The 6,199-nt window shown below is 37.0% G+C and overlaps 1 pseudogene; it reads left to right on the top strand.

Annotated features, from left to right (window-relative positions):
• The first annotated feature begins 405 nt into the window (after positions 1 to 405).
• Positions 406 to 524, top strand: LOC120589427 (uncharacterized; annotated as a pseudogene).
• Positions 525 to 6,199: the final 5,675 nt, after the last annotated feature.

Below are 6,199 nucleotides of genomic sequence, written 5' to 3'. Positions count from 1 at the left end.
ACTATTTCAAAGAGGTATCTGCACTTTCATGTTTATTGCAGCAGTATATGCAGTAGCTAAGATATGGAAATAATCTAAGTGTCCATTCACAGATGAATAAAGAAAATATGGTATAGGTATGCACTGGAATATTATTCACCCATGAGACAGAAGAAAAACCTGCCATTTGTGACACATGGATAAACCTGGAGGACATTATGCTAAATGAAATAAGCAAACACAGAAAGACAAATACTGTATGATCTCACTTATATGTAGAAACTAAAAAAGCCAAACTCGTAGAATCAAAGTAGAACAGTGGTTGCAGGGGCTAGGGTATCAGGAAAATAGAATACTATTTTTTGCAGAATTTGAAAGATAATCCTAAAATTTACATGATCCTAGATTAGTCAAAAACAGTCTTGAGTCTACAGCCATGCCACCCTGAACGTGCCTGATCTCGTTTGATCTCGGAAGCTAAGCAGGGTTGGGCCTGGTTATTACTTGGATGGGAGATCACCTAGGAATATCAGGTGTTGTAGACGTAAAAATATAAGAATAATAATTTTGAAAGAGAACAAAAGAATTGAAAACAAGGTCTTTTGTTAATTAACTAATTTATTTATTTATTTTATTTTTGAGGTTTTTAAGTTTATTGGGGTAACATTGGTTAAGGCAATTATATAATTTTCAGGTGTACATTATAATTTGACATCTATATAGTCTATTGTTTGATTACCACCCAGAGTCCAGTTTTCTACAGATACCACATATTTGATCCCCCTTTACCTTGTCTACCTCTTCCCTCCTCCCCCACCCCCTACCCTTGAAAACAAGGTCTTGAAGAGTTATTTTTATACACATGTTTATAGCAGCATAATTCACAATAGCCAATAGATAGAAGCAACTTGGGTGTCCACCAATGGATGAATAGATTAAAACATGTGATAAAAACATACAACAGAATATTATTGTCTCAAAAAGGAAGGAAATTATAACACATGCTACAACATGCGTGATTCTTGAGGAAATTATGCAAAGTGAAATAAACCAGTTACAAAAAGACAAATACTATATAATTCCACTTACACGAGGTACCTAAAATAGTAAAATTTATAGAGACGAAAAATAGGGTGGTAGTTGCCAGGGGCTAGAGAGAGAGGAAATGAGTTTTTGTTTAATGGGTAGAGTTTCAGTTTTGCAAGATGACAAAAGTTCTAGAGATTGCTTGCACAACAATGCAAATGTACTTAACATTACTGAACTGTATACATTTAAAAATGATTGAGATGAAGAACTCAGCAAATGGCATAGATGATAGAAGTGTCATTCATCCCCTCTTGCAACTACTCAAAGTTGAAATGGAAACACGCAGCAAACAGCAAGCGGAGTTGACTGGGGGTCTAGATGAACAGAAGCCCTACAACTAGGGAAAGAAATAAGAAATCACCCTACAACAGTTGGAGGTAGGAGGGGGCAAAATTTTGTGGCTGCCAGGTCCGCAGTGGCTGAGTAGGACAGAGGCTACCACATCAGCGTTGGCAGCTGCAGATGCCTCTTAAAGGGGCTGTGTCTGCAAATGAACTTTCCTGATGATGGACCTGCTCACTCAGCTGCTCAGGGGACACCAGGAACTTACAGGGGGACACTGAGTTGTCAGAGCGAGGGCCAGACATGAGGTTTTCTTCTGGGCATAAGTGCTGGCAGTATCTATTGTTTCTTTGTTGAGCCCTCCCCGCTCCCATTGATAGCTGAGACTTTATCAAACTAGATAACAGAGGTTGCTCCACCCAGAGGAGTCCCTGAAACTCCATATCCTCCACCTCACAGTCCTACCCAAGCCACATCCCATTGTGTCCCTGGTGAGTCCTATGCCACTTGCTGAGCAGCGCCAAGACACACAGTGGTGGCAGCCGACCTCGATTTCTAGTGTAGCTTCTTGAGGCAACTGTGAGCACAGCATCTGTGAATTGCTTACTGAATCTTAACAGCTGGCCCCAGAAGGGCACAGGCTGGGGCTAAACTTGGCCTGCAGCTGAACCCCTATCAAGACTATGCCTCTGGACACCTACTGCACAAAGCCACGCTAGTAAGACTGGGAGACTTAGAAACTTTGCTTAGTACATAGAAGCAGACAGGAAGGCAGCCCAAATGGGAAGACAAAGAAACAAAAACCATATGAGAGAATAGAACAAAGATCCAGGAATAATGGAGTCAAGATTTCTAAAGATGCAGAGTTCAAAACACTGGTTGTGAAGATGCTTAGTGAAATTAAGGGAAATGTAGATGAACTCAGTGAGAATTTTAACAAAGAGATGAAAAAAGAAAAACAAACATAAAAATGGAAGTGGAAATTATAAAAAGGAACCAGTCAGAAATAAAGAATACATTATGTGAGATGAAGAGTATATTAGAGGAAATCAACAGAGTGGAGGAAGAAGAGGATCGAACCACCAATATAGAGGATGGGGAAACCAAGGACATCCAATCAGAATGGCAAGAGAAAAGTATCCAAGAATATAATAATAATTTAAGGAGCCTATGGGACAAAATTAAGGGCAACAACATCCATATCATAGTGGTACCTGAAGAGGGACAAGAAGTGGAAAAGTTATTTGAAAAAATAATGGAAAACTTTCCTAACCTGGTGAAGGAGATAGACATACAATCTCAGGAAGTTCAGAGGGTCCCCCTCCCAAAATGAACCCAAAGAGGCCACACAAAACATATAATAATTAAAATGCCAAATGTTAAATACAAAGAGAGAATCTTACAAGCTGCAAGAGAAAGCAGTTAGTTATCTGCAAGGGAGCTCCCATAAGACTGGCAACCGATTTCTCAAAAGAAACTATGCAGAACAGAAGGGCTTGACACAAAATATTTAAAGTGCTGGAAAATCCAGGATCTACAACCAAGAATACTTTATCCAGCAAAGCTGTCATTTAGAGTCAAAGGACAGATAGATTCCCAGACAAAAATAAGCTAAAGGAATTCAACACCAAGCCAATATGATGGGAATTGTTGGAGGGACTTGTTTAAGAAGAAAGAAACATGTATCAAAAACATGAATAAAGAATGTCAATAACTACATTCTTTTCAACAAGCCCTTCAAGTGGAAAATAATTACGTGTTCCAACCCAAAGATGGGGAAGTTGAATGGATCAGAAAACAAGACCTGTGTATATGCAGCCTTCAAGAAACTCACTTCAGATTAAAAGACACACAGACTAAAAGGAGGGGTTTGGAAAAAGATACTGCCTTGATGGACCTAGAGAGTATTGCACTGAATGAAATAAGTGAGATAAAGACAAATATTGCATGATTTCATGTACATGTAGAATATAAAGAACAGAATAACAACAACAAAAATGAAAACAAAGTCATAGATACAAAGAATATTTTGAAGGCTAATAAGTGGGAAGTGAGGCTGGAGGGAACAGTGAAAAAGAGCAAAGGGATTGGAGGGAACGGTGAAAAAGAGCAAAAGGATTAAGAAGTACAAATGGATAGATACAAATAGTCATGGAGATATAAAGTGTAGCATAAGAAAAATAGCCAACAATGTTATAAAAAATATGTAAGGGGCATGAGAGGGGTACTTGATTTTGTGAGTTATATAGATCTCTAATCACTATGCTGTACAACTAAAATGAATATATTATTGTATGCCAACTATAATTTTAAAAATTCATTAAATTGTATACTGTATATTTGAGCAACTTATTGTCTATTATACTTTAATAAAGCTGGGAGAGGGGAAGAAGGAGAAAAAAAGTACAGGTGTGAAAAATGCCGTGACAGAGCTGGCCTGTTGATGCGTGTGCACCAACACACTTTAGGGAGGTTACCTAGTCAGGAAGACCAAGTAGCTGAAGGTTGAGATAGAAAACCATGTGAAAAAGATAGGGAACTGAGGAATGACAACGGCATGTGTAAAGGCCCTGGAACAGGTGGAGTGTGTTCATTCAGGAAGGAGAAGGCTTAGAAGGTTGAGGAGGATTGGGTAGGGAAGAAACTAGTGAAGAGGTGAGTGCAGTCCACATGTGGAGTCTAAAGAACGGGTGCGATTTGCCTACATCCCACAAGCAATAATAAACCCAGAATGGTTGAGCAAGTAATAGCTCACTGATAGCAAGGTGTGATTGCTTCATGAAATGGGGTGTGGTCTCGAGACAGGTGGTGGGCACAGAGGGAAGCGAGTTGGTTTAAAAGGCTTTTAGTGGGGTGATTGGTTGGGGATGGATTAGATCTGAAACAGGGGAGAGCAAGGTGCCAAGGATCACTGTTCTCTGACATACCTGTTTGTGAATGGTGGCACCCCAACCAGCCCATTTTCCTTCAACAATAAAGAAAAAAAATGTTTGAGATAATGAATTTTCTGGTATAAATATTTTACCATAATTAAAAATAAAATTTTAAAAATCACAAGGTAAAATGTGTTGAAACTTCTTGTGAGATCTTTTGTGTGTTCATATGATCAATCTTTATTTAGAATCCATCTGAGAGTTCAAGTTCATATACATATTCCATATATACTCTAATTTTTATATGTAGTCTAATTATATAATTCATATATATTCTAATTTTGATCTATTTGCTTTCTCATTTCTGAATAAAAATAGGTTAAAAATCAATTTATGATCATTTTTGCTTCTTATAATTCCAGATTATGCTATTAGGTTCATATAAGGTAATGGTTATTAAATCTTTCTTGTAGGTTGTTCTTTGTAATATTGAGTTATCCCTTTCTACCCATTTTAACAAGTTTGCCTTTAGTTCTGTGTTGTCTGATCTTAACCTCTACCATTGCTTTTGTTTCTATTGCCAAGCTAATCTTTTCTCTTCCTTTAATTTTCACCCAGTGTCTGTATATGTCAACCATGTGTGTTTTTAAATATGTCTTTCTTAAGGAGTATGGAATCTCTTTTTTGTCTTTCATTTTCTTGGCTTCTCTCATTTATACCCTCAATAGCACTTACTATACTTTTAATGATAACCATTCTCCCTTGCATATTTTCTAATATAATCTTCATTTCTAAGATAATTTTATCTTTTTCCTCAATTTCTTTATTGAATTTTGTCACCTCTGCTCTTTTTCCTTCTCTTTTTTATTTCTATTGCATTTCAATTTCCTTGTTATTCTATATCTACAAATGCTTTTTTAATTACTTATAATTCTTTTTTAATTATTTATAATTCACATCGGGATCCTGTGTTACAGGTTTCCTTCGCTCTCTGTGCGATTTTTCTGATTTGTTTCATCTGCTACAAAGTTTTGCTTCTTGTTTTGTGTTCTGTGCTCATTTATAATTTGCCCCACTCCACACTGAATCTTTAAATCTTGTTTCATTAAGGCCTTTATCATCCAAAGTGTGTTTCATCTTTCACCATCAGCTAATTTTGCCAAGTGACAGTGTTTTCTTCTTCCGGTGTGCCTCTCTCTTTTTCTTTCAGAAGCAATGACTTCCCAAAACTGCCTCCTCTGGTCCCTTCTTTGATCTTTGTTGCCAGTGTTCTGACTATTTCAGACCTGTTCTCAGGAGTTCCCATGCATACTGCTGCTCTCTCTTCCTGTTATTTTTTCTTCCTACCATTGTGCTCTACCTTCTTCAGTCTTCTATGCATGCTCATTATACTCCTTCCATTTATGTAGATTCTGAGTCCATCTCTGCTTAACTCCAGTCTTTATTTCCCACATATGGTAATTTAGAATTTGCAGTCTTCTTTGCCTTCTGAGAATGCTATAGATACAAGTTGTGGATATATGTTTTTGCTCTCTGTTTTAGTCATTATGGCTTTTAGAAAGAGATACAGAATATTCATATCTACATGGCTACAGACCCCACTTTCTACAGACCCCACTTTCTATTTCTGACATTTTAAAGTCTTCATTAGAATTTCTAAATACATTAATTTCACATATAGTGAGTCTGACTATTGGTTTTGTTAATTGTCTTAAGTTTAAATTTATTTACATATTTTGGGATTTTATTTTGTAGATTCAGTTCGTGTAAAGAATTTTATGATTTTATGCTTATTTCTCTTGCTCCTCCGCCTCCATAAACTTCCACATGGACAGTCTAGCAGTTTTGAGTTTGCCTCCACCCAGACCTTCCTACAACTCCAGAACCATATCTTTTAATGGAATTTTGAGTTTATTTTGTAATGATTTTTGAGAAATCACAGAGCCAGCAGATAGCTTTGATTTATTTCCTAAGTC

This window comes from Pteropus medius, unplaced genomic scaffold, assembly GCF_902729225.1.
Source record: "Pteropus medius unplaced genomic scaffold, Ma_sr-lr_union100, whole genome shotgun sequence".
Taxonomy (NCBI): domain Eukaryota; kingdom Metazoa; phylum Chordata; class Mammalia; order Chiroptera; family Pteropodidae; genus Pteropus; species Pteropus medius.
Note: the sequence above shows the minus strand (reverse complement) of the source record. Positions and strands in the feature narration are given on the sequence as shown.